This window comes from Bos indicus x Bos taurus, chromosome 2, assembly GCF_003369695.1.
Source record: "Bos indicus x Bos taurus breed Angus x Brahman F1 hybrid chromosome 2, Bos_hybrid_MaternalHap_v2.0, whole genome shotgun sequence".
NCBI classification, from domain to species: Eukaryota; Metazoa; Chordata; class Mammalia; order Artiodactyla; family Bovidae; genus Bos; species Bos indicus x Bos taurus.
This window is the reverse complement of record NC_040077.1, coordinates 27,776,210-27,793,419: the sequence shown is the minus strand read 5'-3', so window position 1 is coordinate 27,793,419 and position 17,210 is coordinate 27,776,210. Positions and strand designations below refer to the sequence as shown.

The window sequence follows — 17,210 nt, the reverse complement described above, 5'->3', positions numbered from 1 at the left end:
CAATGTAAATGAATGCCTTTCTAGTTTTCGAACACCAAACTTTTAAATCATTAAAGCATATAGTCAACCACTGGTGCTCTTATGAAAGGAAATGCTTTTGCATGGAAGCAAAGTGGGTCAGAGCCTGGAAAAACACTTTTAAGACCTTTGTATTTAGATGGCCAGTATCACTCCCTACCTGGGGATCAAGTTCTCTGATACAGCAGTGAACAACTGTGTGGGTGTGTATGTGAGAAAGGGAGACCCGGGGGTAGGAGGGGACTCTTGTAAGTAACCTATGGAGAAACTATTTTAGATAGTATATGGATATAACTTACCAAATTCTATTCCTTCAAAATTCAGGGCCTTAAAATTACCAGCCAGGTATTTAAAAGTCCTGAGGACTTTTAAAGAAAAGAAAGAAGAGACACAGATGCTGCTGCTGCTAACAGACCTGCAGGGGCAGAGTCAGGGTGGGTCCAAGAGGTGGGCTCTGAGAAGAGGCAGGACTGGCATCGGTCTGGCTACTCATCATCTCGCTGCCCTCTGCATCACTTGGCTAGGGCTCCGTACCCCCACTCCCACACCACCCATTTTACTGCACAGCCTTTCCATGCAGTGGAGCGGCTAATGTGTAAAGACATGATGAAACTTGCCTTAAGGAAAAACACTGGTCACTCTCCCTTGGGAAATGACCTGTACTTTCACTGAACCCCATATTAAGTAATATTTCCACCACGGGGTAGAAATGCACTTTTAAAAAGTTAAAAATAGGTGTTATGCAGCCTATCCAATCCTTAATTTAGTTTATACGTAAACTTGTTGTCTAGCTGCCTTTAGAGAGATACAAAATTTTTACACAAGCACCCCTTGAACAACACGGGGATTAGAAGCACCAACCCTCCATACAGTCGAAAATCCTCCCTAGGTATCCAAGATTTGTTTCCTCAGTGTCCTTGGATTCAACAAACCATAATCGTGTAGTGCTACAGTATTTAAACTGAAAAAAAATTGAGTATAAAGGGACCTCCACATTTCAAATCTGCATTGTTCAGGGGTCAACTGTATTTATAATTTTGCTATGGTCTGAATGCTTGCATCCCTGAAACATTCATAAGTGGATGGTACTGGGAAGTGAGGCTGTTGGGAGGTGATTAAATCCTGAGGGTGGAGCCTTCATGAATGAGATTAGTGCCCTTATCAAACAGACCCCAGAGAACCAGCTCACTGCCTCCTCAACATGAGACAGCAGAGAAATCTGTGGACTGGGAGAGGGCACCCACCCAGTGATGCTGGCACCCTGATTTCAGACTGCCAGGCTCCAGAACAGTGAGAAACAAGTTTCTTTGTTTATAAGCCACCTGGTCTATGGCATCTTTGTTCTAGAGTCCCAGACAGACCAAAACAATTGTATAAACTTTTTTTATCAATTTGAAAAATATAACTTATTTATTGATTCAAATATTTTTTCCACAGAACTTTCAACACAGTGATGATGGTTGTTATTTGAATCCTTCATTGTTGGAACAGTCTGTCAACTAATTATCCAAGCTTTTCCCAATGCCTTAACTTTACCATATGGGTAGGTAAAGCCATTTATCCCCAAACATACGCATTTCTTCCTATCCCTGCTGCTGCTGCTAAGTCGCTTCAGTCGTGTCCAACTCTGTGCGACCCCATAGACGGCAGCCCACCAGGCTGCCCCGTCCCTGGGATTCTCCAGGCAAGAACACTGGAGTGGGTTGCCATTTCCTTCTCCAATGCATGAAAGTGAAAAGTGAAAGTGAAGTTGCTCAGTCGTGTCTGACTCTTAGCGACCCCATGGACTGCAGCCTACCAGGCTCCTCCATCCATGGGATTTTCCAGGCAAGAGTACTGGAGTGGGGTGCCATTGCCTTCTCCATTCCTATCCCTAGAAGTGATCAAAGTATTGCCCACAGTTGAATAAATGGATGGAAAAAACAAAAGCACCTTTTCATCCAATTCTTCCCACAGAATGACTGGGTTCATTTCTATCCCCTTATTTAGGACACAATCCATGGAAGACGTGTGACTTAGAGCAGCACTTCTCAAATCTGAATGTGCACACAGATCATCTGAGAACCCTGTGAAAATGCAGATTCAGATCCAGTAGGTCTGGGGCGGGGCCTGAGGCTTCTAACTGCTGCTGATGCTGCAGGTCCAGAAACCAGACTTGCAATGACAAAGTGGTGGAAGGCAGGCAGACAGGCCATTGGGTGGAGGGGATGTGAAAGGAAGGAGCACAGACAAGTGGTTGCAACCAAGGCCCAGGGGCTGGAAATGGAGAAGAGCCAGCCGGTGGTGCTGCCAGGGTGACTGAGACCTTGTAGAACAGGCAGGAGGCAAAGCTGGAAATCAGAGACTCTGGGATTAAAGGGTTTGAATTTCACAGCCACAGGAAAGGGTAAAAACTTCAAAGGGAGAAAAAAGCATGAGGTCAAACTGGAAGAATTCACAGACCTCTGAAATCCAGGCAACACATCAGCTAAAACCAGCTCAGCTGATAAAGAATCCACCTGCAATGTAGGAGACCCCAGGTCGATTCCTGGGATGGGAAGATTCCCTGGAGAAGAGATAGGATACCCACTCCAGTATTCATGGGCTGCCCTGGAGGCTCAGGTGGTAAAGAATCCACCCGCAATGCGGGAGGATCTGGGTTCAATCCCTGGGTTGGGTAGATTGACATGGGCGTGGCAACACACTCCAGTGTTCTTGCCTGGAGAATCCCCACGGACAGAGGAGCCTGGAGGGCTACAGTCCATGGGGTCGCAAAGTGTCGGACACGACTGAGTGACTGAGCACGCACAATTCAGTGGCTCCCTTGACAGAACCGTGAAATCAGACTCAGATACATCAAGTGCCAAACCAAGCTACGGCACAATATTTAAGCTTCCTTGTGGTTGGATCTGCTCTTGCAGCACAAGTGATCTCTCTCAAGACTGGGAAAGCCAACCTAAAATGGGTTATTGAGTAAAAGGCCTTTCCATCTGCTAACACCAAAGTGGCAGTCACAGCAGCATCTCTGCTGGGAGTGATGTGGGAGGCAGGCAGATCAAAGAGGGACACCCACATACTGCGGCTGGGCCAACCTGGACGAATTTGCCAAAACAGGGCATGACATGTGCCTGTTACATGAAACAAAGGAGGAGAAGAGGGCAACAGAGGATGAGATGGTTGGATGGCATCACCAACTCAGTGAACATGAGTTTGAGCAAGCTCTGAGAGATGGTGAAGGACAGGTAAACCCGGTGTGCTGCAGTCTATGGGGTCACAAAGAGTTGGACACAACTAAGCAACTGAACAACAAAATATTTAAATATTTATGAGCGACTTTCCAGAGAAGGCAATGGCACCCCACTCCAGTACTCTTGCCTGGAAAATCCCATGGATGGAGGAGCCTGGAAGGCTGCAGTCCATGGGGTCGCTAAGGGTCAGACACGACTGAGCGACTTCACTTTTACTTTTCACTTTCATGCATTGGGGAAGGAAATGGCAACCCACTCCAGTGTTCTTGCCTGGAGAATCCCAGGGACGGGGCAGCCTGGTGGGCTGCCGTCTATGGGGTCAAACAGAGTCGGACACGACTGAAGTGACTTAGCAGCAGCAGAGCGATTTTCTAATACTGCTATATGGACTTTGTCCTACCTCCCCCCCAAATTTTTGTCTCCTATTACTGTTACTGAGAATAAGCAGGAAGCGTGATTAACAGGGATGTAAGCCAGCAGGAGCCACTGAAGAAGGGCCGCATGCTAAGTCACAGCTGGCTTGGAAGCTTGGCTTTGCCATGGACCACAGACTGGTTACCTGGACAGGTCACCCAGTCTCTTTGAGACTCAGTATCCTTTTCTGTAAAATGAGCTTGATGATGCCATTGGAAACCCGCTATAAAGCACAGGAAGCTCAGCTCAGTGCTCTGTGATGACTTAGAGGGGTGGAATTGGTTGGGGGGAAGGGAGGTCCAAGAGGGAGGGGATATATGTATACATGTAGCTGATTCACTCCATTGTACAGCAGAAACTAACACAATATTGTAAAGCAATTATACTCCATGTTTTTTTAAGATGCTTTAAAAAAATACCATCTACATAGGACTGTAGTGAAATAAGCAAAATGAGATCTACACAACTCCTTGCAGAAGGTCAAGCATCTAACATGAATGTTGCAGTCACCCTCTCGACGTCTCAGTTCTTCCCAAACGAGCATCCCCACACTGATCACTAATCTCAAAGGTCCCAAGTTCCCAACTAAGTCTCAGGCACAGAGACAGACCTTGGCAGCAGCACACACCTTTCCCAAAGAAAGATCTCCTAACAAATGTGCTCTGTGCGCTGCTGGCTCAAGAAGTGTCCTGTGACACGTGGTCAGCTAACTGGGCCATGAATTCTTCACTTCATTCCTAACTCTACATCATCCTCACCTGTGTTTTCCCTTATTACTACACTCTGAGTTTAATTTATATTAATACCACCTTATCATATTTCATGTATCTTGGAATACAGCCTCAAAAGCTTTTGGAATAAGATGTTTAAACATATACTTATGCAAAGCTTTCAGAACAAAGAGAAACAAAAAAGAATCTGAAGGACTAAGAATTAGGGAAAACGTAAAGCCACGCTTCTTTCATCCTGAAGACAATATGATTTACAAAGCACTAAAAAGAAAGAAATTTCTTTTATGAAAGAAAATGCTTTAAATGGATCCTGAATTCAAAATATTAAACTATACTTAACCAAATTAGCATAATTTCACACCTTAGCTAAATCTTAAATAAATTCTTCTGTATCTGATGTTGGTAGCAAAATATTCTATTCAGCCTTAGCTGAGAAATCAAATCCACCCAAGTTCCAACATCAGTTCAGTTACTCAGTCGTGTCTGACTCTTTGCGACCCCATGAATAGCAGTACGCCAGGCCTCCCTGTCCATCACCATCTCCCGGAGTTCACCCAAACTCATGTCCATAGCGTCATTGATGCCATCCAGCAATCTCATCCTCTGTCGTCCCCTTCTCCTCCTGCCCCCAAGCCCTTCCAGCATCAGAGTCTTTTCCAATGAGTCAACTCTTCGCATGAGGTGGCCAAAGTACTGGAGTTTCAGCTTTAGCATCATTCCTTCCAAAGAACACCCAGGACTGATCTCCTTCAGAATGGACTGCTTGGACCTCCTTGCAGTCCAAGGGACTCGCAGGAGTCTTCTCCAACACCACAGTTCAAAAGCATCAATTCTTCGGCACTCAGCTTTCTTCACAGTCCAACTCTCACATCCATACATGACCACTGGAAAAACCATAGCCTTGACTAGACGGACCTTTGTTGCCAAAGTTATATCTCTGCTTTTGAATATGCTATCTAGGTTGGTCATAACTTTCCTTCCAAGGAGTAAGCATCTTTTAATTTCATGGCTGCAATCACCATCTGCAGTGATTTTGGAGCCTAAAAAATGAAGTTTGACACTGTTTCCACTGTTTCCCCATATATTTCCCATGAAGTGATGGGACCAGATGCCATGATCTTCGTTTTCTGAATGTTGAGCTGTAAGCCAACTTTTTCATTCTCCTCTTTCACTTTCATCAAGAGGCTTTTTAGTTCCTCTTCACTTTCTGCCATAAGGGTGCTATCATCTGCATATCTGAGGTTATTGATATTTCTCCCGGCAATCTTGAGTCCAACTTGTGCTTCTTCCAGCCCAGTGTCTCTCATGATGTACTCTGCATAGAAGTTAAACAAGCAGGGTGACAATATACAGCCTTGACGTACTCCTTTTCCTATTTGGAACCAGTCTGTTGTTCCATGTCCAGTTCTAACTGTTGCTTCCTGACCTGCATATAGGTTTCTCAAGAGGCAGGGCAGGTGGTCTGGTATTCCCATCTTTTTCAGAGTTTTCCACAGTTTATTGTGATCCACACAGTCAAAGGCTTTGGTGTAATCAATAAAGCAGAAGTAGATGTTTTTCTGGAACTCTCTTCCTTTTTCCATGATCCAGCGGATGTTGGCAATTTGATCTGTGGTTCCTCTGCCTTCCCTAAAACCAGCTTGAACATCTCGAAGTTCACGGTTCACGTATTGCTGAAGCCTAGCTTGGAGAATTTTGAGCATTAATTTACTAGCGTGTGAGATAAGTGCAATTGTACGGTAGTTTGAGCATTCTTTGGCATTGTCTTTCTTTTTCCAGTCCTGTGGCCACTGCTGAGTTTTCCAAATTTGCTGGCATATTAAGTGCAGCACTTTCACAGCATCATCTTTCAGGATTTGAAATAGCTCAACTGGAATTCCATCACCTCCACTAGCTTTGTTCATAGTGATGCTTTCTAAGGCCCACTTGACTTCACATTCCAGGATGTCTGGCTCTAGGTCAGTGATCACACCATCATGATTATCTTGGTTGTGAAGATCTTTTTTGTACAGTTCCTCTGTGTATTCTTGCCACCTCTTCTTAATATCTTCTGCTTCTGTTACCATTTCTGTCCTTTATCGAGCCCATCTTTGCATGAAATGTTCCCTTGGTATCTCTAATTTTCTTGAAGAGATCTCTAGTCTTTCCCATTCTGTTGTTTTCCTCTATTTCTTTGCATGATCGCTGAGGAAGGCTTTCTTATTTCTCCTTGCTATTCTTTGGAATTCTGCATTCAGATGCTTATATCTTTCCTTTTCTCCTTTGCATGAAGCAGGGCAAAGGCTAATAGAGTTTTGACAAGAGAACACACTGGTCATAGCAAACTCCCTTTCCAACAACACAAGAGAAGACTCTACACATGGACATCACCAGATGGTCAACACTGAAATCAGATTGATTATATTCTTGCAGCCAAAGATGGAGAAGCTCTATATAGTCAGCAAAAACAAGACCAGGAGCTGACTGTGACTCAGATCATGAGCTCCTTATTGCCAAATTCAGACTTAAATTGAAGAAAGTAGGGAAAACCACTAGACCATTCAGGTATGACCTAAATCAAATCCCTTATGAATATTCAGTGGAAGTGAAAATAGATTTAAGGGACTAGATCTGATAGATAGAGTGCCTGATGAACTATGGACAGAGGTTCGTGACATTGTACAGGAGACAGGGATCAAGACCATCCCCATGGAAAAGAAATGCAAAAAAGCAAAATGGCTGTCTGAGGAGGCCTTACAAATAGCTGTGAAAAGAAGAGAAGTGAAAAGTTCCAACATCATATGCAGTTAAATCTGAGGAGGTGCTATTTCTAACTTTATTCTAAAGCAGTTGTTCTCAACCTTGGATGCACAGTGGAATCGCCTCGGGACCTTTAAAAAATACCAACACCTGGATCTCAGACCCAGAGACACTGATATAAATTGGTTTAGGACCCAGCCTGGGAATGAAAATTTTCAAAAGCTCCCAGGTGATTCTAATGTGCAGCCAAGTTTGCGAAGCACTGCTTTCCAGCTAAGCACTGACATGCACCAATTCTTTCAACAGAATGCTGAGAGAACATCAACCTCCTACATTTTCCATTTGTGGCAAAGCACCATTTCCACACTGGAATTTCATCTTAAAAATAAATATATGACCCATGTGCTAAGTCACTTCAGGAGTGTCCAACTCTTTGCAACCCCATGCAGATGCAGCCCGCCAGGTTCCTCTGTCCATGGGATTCCCCAGGCAAGAATACTAGAGTGGGTTGCCATTTCCTCCTCCAGGGATGTGATTCATGAATAGCAGCAAATAAAACGTATATTTCCAAATGTGAGAGGTAACCAAATATATCTTTAAAATGTTAACAACGCCCCTCTAAGCATGTAAATAATTCTTTATCAGGGGTCCCCTACCTCTGTGTCCTAATGCCTGATATCTAAGGTGGAGCCAATGTAATAATAATAGAAATAAAGGACACAATAAATGTAATGAGCTTGAATCATCCTGAAACCATCTTCCCCCCACCTCCCCAGTCCATGGAAAAACTGTCTTCCACAAAAGAGGTCCCTAGTGCCAAAAAAGGTTGGACCGCCGCCTTAATGATATGAGGGTAACCGGGTTAATTGAAAACACTCTTCAAAAAGTCATCATTCAGCTTGCACTGCCATAACATCATCATCATTATGAAGGGTAATCTCATCCATATTCACAAATAACCCAATACTGTAAGTAGCTGAATTTTTTTTTTAAAACAAGAAAAAAAAACCTATGAACTTCAATGATTTCAAATGTCAGCCAAGAAATGGAAGGAAAAGATTGACAAAGTTCTAAAAGCAATATATTTTTTTGGACTGTCACTTTCAATCATGAAAAATGTTATTTTTAATTACAAAAAATCAAATGGCACACATACAGCAAACTCCTACCTCTTTTAGAACAAGAGTACCAATGGGAAGAAAAACCCACTCAAGGAAGAGTTAAGTCAAATATTCTGACCTGTACTATTTATGAATATATCAACCAGTGTGCCTCGCCAGTTAGTTTTATTTTTCTATGATTTAGTACTTATTTATCCAAGTACAGTCAAACTGAAGACAAGATTAGAAATGGGAAGGTCTGGGTATTTTGAAGTCAGGGAAAAACACATGCAAGATTTAGGAAAAGGAATCACATTTTGTGACAGCCTTAATCACGTCTGTGGAAAGTGAAAGTGAAGTCACTCAGTCGTGTTCGACTCTTTGCAACCCCATGGACTGTAGCCTACCAGGCTCCTCTGTCCATGGGATTTTCCAGGCAACAGAAATGGGGTGGATTGCCATTTCCTTCTCCAGGGGATCTTCCCGACCCAGGGATCGAACCCAGGTCTCCCGCATTGTAGACAGACGCTTAACTGTCTGAGCCACCAGGGGCGTAAACTAAAAAGAGCAGTTGTAAAAGGTCAAGTGTCAGAGGAGGTGGAGGTCTGGAAAACCCCGGGAGATCAGCAGAGAAATCACAACGGGTAAATAGCTCCTTCCCACAGAACACAACTTCCATCTCTGGGCCTCTGTGCTTGGTTATGACATCATGACAATGAGCCTTCTGCAAAAACTGGTCTTAAAAAAAAAAAAAAAAAAAAACTACAGAATTTTGCTTAAAAATGAAGAAGTTGCTGAAATAGTTAACAAGGAAAGAAAGCAAAGAAGAAAGGAGTGATATTGAAATCACACAGGCAAACTCAATGGGGAAGAGCCATTTTCTTTCAGAGCTGACTGAAAAAGTTCTTCGGCAAACAGTAACAAGGACGCCTCATGGGTTCTGAAAGCTCTAAAGCTGGCCATCAGGAATCCGAACCAGGCTGAGCTATCAACAACCGCTGTTTGAGCCTTTAATGGTCCATGACTGGGACTACTGGGGAAAGTAAAGTCGAAGACTTCATTAAAAACAGAAACACAGAGACTCTTTCCTTTTGGCCAATTTATGCTGCTGGAAACCTCCAGGCCAGCTTTCAACACCACGGCTACATTTGGCTTCATCACCAAATGACGAGAATGGGAAGTGAAACATATCTTTTTGTTTTGTGTGGCCTACCCTGGGTACAACTACAGTCTGGGGTTTTGCCAGGGAATAGTAGCAGAAACCCCACCAATCTCTCTCCAGCCTTCTCCTTCAGTGTTTCCGAGTCCTTCTCTTTCAGAGGCAGCTTAATTAACTGTGGAAATAACCAAAATAAGATGATAACATCAGTTCAGTTCAGTTGCGTCCGACTCTTTGCGACCCCGTGAACTGCAGCATGCCAGGCCTCCCTGTCCATCACCAACTCCCACCATGAAAATAATGTCATGATTATTAAAATATTTTAGTTTGTGGTGGGTGACAGATGTGAGCAAAATCATTTCAAAAAACAACTGCACCAGTGAGGAATACTGAAACTTGTGACAGAGGGCTGGTTGCTTCCTGGGTCAGATGGCCTGCGTTCTCCACCTGGGAACTAGACTTGGGATGAATCACTTCCACTTCTGGCCCTCAGCCTCCTCAACTGTTCAGTAAGAAAGTATACTCGATGGCAAAAATGTATTTCCACCACCAAAAGTTCTATGATTCTATGAATTTAAAAATTAATTTTTTAAATGAAATCCCCTTTTAAGATCATTTAAATAGAAACACTAATTACTAGTAAATTGTGCTTTACAATTTGGGGTAGTGTCAAATCACTCCAGTATTGTGGTGTAACAATAAAAATTCACTGTAAATTCGTAGGTTTGGGTACACAGAGCGCCATCTGTTTCTCCTGTGTACATAATGAAAAAATTTCTCAGTCTTGAACTAGAAAAATTCTGGCATTTGCCCTTCTCTCCCTGTATCATCTTTATAAAGGTATTTTGCTCTCACTGACAGTGTGTTTAAGTAACATGAGCTCACTTTCCTCAGAATGAAGCCTTGGTCTCATTTTGCTTTCTGCTCTAGTGTGATTTTATTGATTATTTCGCTTCTCTTGATCTGCATTTCCTTCCATACTTCCACTCCACCTTCCCCGCCAACCCTGCCCTGCACAGGCTCCCTCCTTCTTTCCACAACTGCCTTCCTCTCTAGAGGAATGAATTAGCTATGATTTGTAGCTTATTTTGGAGAATAAAGCTAGATATTTATTTTGCCTAATGTTCATTTAGTAGAATAGTTATCTCCTATTACCTGACATAGGTTTCTCTCATTCTTTTAATGTTTAATTATAGTATTTGGGGACCTCTAAGCAGTTTCTCTTGTCAGAAGAGTTTTGTTTTTGTAAATTGAGATTTTTAAAAATTAAGAAAAAATTTCTTCTGGTGCATTTGAACTTAATCTCTATAACTGTTAACACAATTACAAAATATTTTTGCAAGTCTTTTTATTATAGACAAAAATTATACATTATACTGGATTGAGGACATCAGCTTAAAAAACTGGAAGCTATAATGTGCATGTGTGTGTTTTGTCTATTGTATCAGTGAAAGTATTTTTCATTCTTTTTGAACTGAAGAACTTTCTAATTAGTAAATTAATGATTCATATCCCAGCACATCCTTTGACATATGTGGTAACAAATTGCATTTGTCTGTTTCTTGTAAAATCTTTTATATCAAGGGAATAGCATTAAAATACAAGCCCACATTGCTGAATATAGTACTGTTCTGAGGATTTCAGTCTCGAATATCAAATTTTATACTGTCATGTGCCCCTTGCCCATTTGACTTTGTAATTATTTTCATATGATTTGTGTCCATGCTTTACTCAAATATAGTCCAACTGAGGGCAGGACCAGAAATGGGAAATTTTTGGATAAACTGAAGACATACCATTTATAAGGAATTGGAGACTATTATATACGCAAAAGTAATTTATTTTTACAGCTCTAAAGTTACATTTGCTTAGGAATATGTATGATTTGGCTAGAGAAAATTTCACTTTGGAAACAATTTTAAAGTTTTATCGTAGCTGATTCAGCTAATTAAATATCCTAATTGAATTTACACTGAAGTATTCACTGTACTGCAGATGGTGACTGCAGGCGTGAAATTAAAAGACGCTTACTCCTTGGAAGGAAAGTTATGACCAACCTAGATAGCATATTAAAAACCAGAGATATAACTTGGCCAACAAAGGTCCGTCTAGTCAAGGCTATGGTTTTTCCAGCAGTCATGTATGGATGTGAGAGTTGGACTTTGAAGAAAGCTGAGCACCGAAGAATTGATGCTTTTGAACTGTGGTGTTGGAGAAGACTCTTGAGAGTCCCTTGGACTGCAAGGAGATCCAACCAGTCCATTCTAAAGCAGACCAGTCCTGGGTGTTCATTGGAAGGACTGATGCTGAGGCTAAAACTCCAATACTTTGGCCACCTCATGCGAAGGGTTGACTCATTGGAAAAGACCCTGATGCTGGGAGGGATTGGGGGCAGGAGAAAAAGGGGACGACAGAGGATGTGATGGCTGGATGGCATCACCGACTCGACACACGAGTTTGGGTGAATTCCGGGAGTTGGTGATGGACAGGGAGGCCTGGCATGCTCCAATTCATGGGGTCGCAAAGAGTCGGACACGACTGAGCGAGTGAACTGACTGATTCTTATGCACTTGTTAGAAACGGCTTGCCTAAATGTTTTAACATCCTTTTAAAAAAAGAAAAAGAAAAATAAGGAGAAATTAACATTACAAGGCCACTCAGATTTCTGGACTTATGTGTTTGGTAACAAAGAGACCCAGAACATATATGTATTTTCAGAGTAGGACAAAATGGTGAAAATATTCCCAGTTTGAATACAACTTCAGTTGTGTCTCTCTTTTTTTATACTTCACTTTTGCCATCCCCATAGATTTCTGGAAAATGTGTAATATAATCAGTTTTGTATAATATAATCAGTTAACTAGACATTTTTTTCCTTCTTTTATTTTTAAGAAATAAGCACTTTGGGGGCTTCCCTAGTGGTCCAATGACTAAGACTCTGCGCTGCCAGTGCAGGGGGCCTGGGTTTGATTCCTGGGCAGGTAACTAGATCCCACACGCTGTAACAAAAAGTTCACCATGCCACAACTAAGACCTGGAACGGCCGAAAAACTAAAATAAACACATACATTTCTTTAAAAAAAGACGAAATAAGCATTTTGCCCAATTCCAGGGCCATGATTTTTCCTACACCTAAGGCACTCCTGCCCCTAAGAATTAAACTATAAGATGTGATGTATATGAAAGAATGAGAAAATGGTACTGACTTTTCTGTGACTCAGTACCAAGGACAGACTGAAAATACGAGAATTCTAGTCTAGAGGAAAAAAGTTGAGAAAGATATGATTGATTAAAGTCTAAGGATCAAAATGTCAAACAAGGTGATGAACCAAAACATTCATCAATCCTTGGGTAAAACTAAAGAAGAGTGTGTTCCAGAGGCTAAAAAATGTAGGATTTAGGGTAAATAAAAGAAAGGGCCGTGTCACATCTATGGAATTGTCATCTGGTGACAGAGACTGAAAAGGACTCAAGCAGATTAATGCTTCACTTATGTAATGAGTTTTAAGGGAAGCCAAGAGTGCCCTCGAGTAGCATCCCTGACCTCTGAGGTTGACCACAAACTGAAGAACCAAGTTTCTTCAAGAAAACCCCAAGGCCATCCTTAACCAGAATATACTAGTCTGCATGACTGTGGGTCAGACCCACTTAGGAAACTTTAAATTCCTACTGGAAAGCAAAAACTTCCTCAGTGGGGTACACATTAGAGAATCTGCCTATCAATCTGATAAACTGTTTCTAGACAAGAAGAAGGAAAAGTGCAGAAAGATATTCCTCACTCAAACATCTCACCAACCCAATGCAAATATGAAGAGACTCATTGGCTAGTCCCGGGCTCCACAAAAAAGAAGACTCTCTTTTGTTTTCCCACCACCTAGTCCAGGGCCCAGCATCTAGTAAGGTTTTCCTAACTATGGAGTTAACGAGCTCTGCTCTAAAACTGTAACTATCTCCCAGAGGGTGTTACACTAATTATAATTAGTCATTTATACTGGAGTGGGATTAACAAATATGGAGTTAACAACAAATGTGGGATAACAAATCTCAGCATTATCAACATATCCAGGTTGGGATGGTTAAGAATATAGAACAGACCAGTAACACTCCTAAGCTCCTGGAAAATTAACAACCAAGACCATCATACCCAGAGAGATTAGGATGTAGTTAAAGACCAAAGCCAAAAACACAAATGAAAATTCACAAGAATGCATAGAAAATTAGTTTAGATTGAGAAGGTTAAATGCTATTCATGCCAAGGAAAACATTTAAGGGTGCTCTAATCTAATTTTTGTCAAAATGAATTTTTAGTGAGCACATACCTTTGTCCTCCCACGTATACCCCCAAAACTCATCCTTTTTGTGGGCCTAAGCACAATGTAGAAACTCATGTGTGTGTGTGTGCTAAGTTGCTTCAGTTGTGTCTAACTGTGCAATGCTATGGACTGTAACCCGCCAGGCTCCTCTGTCCATGGGATTCTCCAGGCAAGAGTACTGGAGTGGGTTGCCATGCCCTTCTCCAGAGAATCTTCCCAAATCAGGGATTGAACCAGTGTCTCTTCTGCATTGGCAGGCAAGTTCTTTACCACTAGTGCCACCTGGGAAGCTCGTAGAAACTCAGGTATTTACCAAATAATTAGAATCTCTGAGGATATCACAGTACTCATTTGAAGAACATAATTTTTACTTAAATTACCAATTATTTAGCACCAGTGATCTCATTGAACATTTCTTTTCCTCCCTTCACTCTCAGAAGTGATACTAAAGATCACTTTGCTTTAGAAATCATAATGAAAAATGAAAGTCGCTCAGTCATGTCCAACTCTTGGTGACCCCATGGACTATACAGTTCATGGAATTCTCCAGGCCAGAATACTGGAGTGGGTAGCTGTTCCTTTCTCCAGGGGATCTTCCCAACCCGGGATGGAACCCAGGTCTCCCGCATTGCAGGTGGATTCTTTACCAGCTGAGCCACCAGGGAAGCCCAGAAATCATAATACTTCAATATGACTTTAAAAATAATTTTACTATAATACTTCAATACTTTACTACAATACTTCCATTTACTTTAAAAATAAATTAAAAAAAAAAAAAAAGGAAATCATGACCACTTAAATCTTCAGTCAAACCGTGAATAAACTTCACAACCATGCAAAAATCTACAGAGCGCCTCCATCACATAAAGAAGCAAAGTCCAGGGCCAGTTGTCCAAACCATTCTCCGCCATCACAGTCAACCTGTGAGGATAAATCCGGCTTACTACGGGAGTCAGGGCTGGTGGGTAGGGGCAGGGCAGACAGCAGGCGTGGGAGGTTGACAGAGCTTCAGCAAGGGAGGCAGCTGTTCCAGTAGCCAGCAAATAGCTGGTAATTGTGACTTCCATGACATAACACTCCCACAAGATAAGGATTCCAGTGGCCGTTGTTTCTTGAAAGAACAATGGTTTCCAGTTAACACATGACACAGTTTGTGAAATGACGCCGAGCACTGACCTGTATATAATACACACACACTCACGGAATTAAAGGATTATTAGGATAGCGGATGTCCAGACACTGCCAAAATGTGAACCCACAGAGATAATAAAAGCGCGAGCAGCAGCAGGATTAGACATTGAAAGGATTACAGCAACTTTGCTCCGCACGAGTCATGTGCCGAGAGCTCGGCCACCACAAAAGCCTGGCAACAGCAGGAGCCTACACTGTCAGTTCTATTTCTTTTTGCTCGCAGAGAACCTGGGAGCTGTGTGTCCTACAGAACCATAGCCGTTCCCTCCATCCCTAGAAATATCAAGACATCAAAAGGCCAAAGACTCAAAATTAAGGAAAGATTAGAGCAACAAATCAAACATCCTTTAAAGTGAAAAATAGATAATTATGCTAAATTCCATTAACACAACATGGGCATGGGAGCAGGTAGAAAACGAAAGAAAAAATTAACTGCTAACAAGCAAACTTGTAAATCTTAAAACTTCAGGTTAATGTAGCCAAGCACTAAGCTAGAAAAGCTCTAGTCCTTACACTGACAGCTCTGGCTAAATGAGGAGTCACTCCAAATGACACTGATATGGTTCCTGGTCCCAGGTAATAGAGAAAAGGGCCTGGAACGACAGTAGTCCTGGTGCCTCCAGTAGAGCCCTTACCTAGGTGTCATCACTGGCAGCCGACTGTTGATAAAAAGTCAGCAGCGGGAAAACATGGAGACTTTGGGCAACTGCTGCTGCTGCTAAGTCGCTTCAGTCATGTCCGACTCTGTGCGACCCCGTAGACGGCAGCCCGCCAGGCTCCCCCGTCCCTGGGATTCTCTAGGCAAGAACACTGGAGTGGGTTGCCATTTCCTTCTCCAACGCGTGAAAGTGAAAAGTGAAAGTGAAGTCACTCAGTCATGTCTGACTCTTTGTGACCCCGTGGACTGCAGCCTACCAGGCTCCTCCGTCCATGGGATTTTCCAGGCAAGAGTACTGGAGTGGGTTGCCACTGCCTTCTTTTGGGCAACTGAGGGCTTGTTAGAAACCAGAGACCACAGCATCAGCCCTGAAGGCTGGTTCCAGAACTATCAGATACAAGTACATACAAGCCTTGTACATATTCTGTCTAAATATTCTGCTGGTGGCAAAAAGATGACTGTGAGACCTCCAACAGAACTCCATAATCCAATACAACTGCCATAGGCAAATTCAAGAGTAATATTTCCAAACAGGGCGTAGATCTTTAAAAAATTATTATGTACCTAGTATAGCCACAGAATTTGAGACTCCTAATGGGATCCTGGAAAAGACCCTGATGCTGGGAAAGATTGAGGGGAAGAGAAGGGAATGACAGAGGATGAGACGGTTGGATGGCATCACCGACTCAATGCACACAAGCTTGAGCAAACTCTGGGAGATGGTGAAGGACAGGGAAGCCTGGTGTGCTGCAGTTCATGGGGTCACAAAGAGTCAGACATGACTTAGTAGCTGAACAATGGCAACAAACAATGGGATCTTAGAGATTTTGTGATTCAATTCTCTTTACATGGTGCAGAGCTGTTAGGTAATTTGACTAAAAAAAAAAAAATTAGTGGCAAAGGCAGGACACAGCTCTCTCCAGTTTGTTTAAAGCTTTTTCCATGCCAGAAAGTGACCTTGAAAACTGGTCAGATGACAAAGACAGTTTTATTGGTCACCGTGATAGCATGCAACAGAAGTATGCAGTAATAATTTCAGTAAGAGCAGAGCAGAGCTGAAATTCTGAGGAGGGTAAAAGTGCTAAATGTATGCAAAAAAAAAAAAAAATTTTTTTTTAATTAAATTGTGGAAGCCCCCTTCCTTTAATTGAACTTTTAGCCAGCAATCTGTTGTTTCAATCCCAGCGAAAACTATGCTTTATGGAGCCTGATTTAAAATGTAAGACCAAACCGATCTGGAAAAGTACAGCTTTATCCTTGTACTTAATTTATACTATAGTGTACTGTAATTATGCCTGAAATAAAAGCTATATTCTGAGTAAAGACAAAAGGCTCTTGTTAATGACATTCCATTCCCAATGTAGACTATGACAAAAGGCCTCTTCATTTGGAGCCAACTGTCATTATACTTTGTAGCTTGTATGAAGCTATTGGACTAATATTTGTCCTGGGATTAGTGGTGGGATAACCAATCAGTCAACTCCTCCACTGCAGTTTTCCATTATCCTCAAACAAATGACCAAAAGGAAAAAAAAAAGAAAATTGGCAGGTGGAATGACAACTATATTTATGAGATTAAACTCTCAAACCCTTCACAGTTTGCCGGGCAACTAATAACCATTTGCCAAGCTGTTCATTTAATAATGAGTCAGCTAAATCC

General features: G+C 42.1%; 1 protein-coding gene across 1 annotated transcript in view; it reads right to left on the bottom strand.

Annotated features, from left to right (window-relative positions):
• The window catches only part of STK39 (serine/threonine kinase 39), a 322,691-nt gene that overhangs the window by 237,500 nt on the left and 67,981 nt on the right, over positions 1-17,210 (bottom strand). The window lies entirely within an intron of this gene.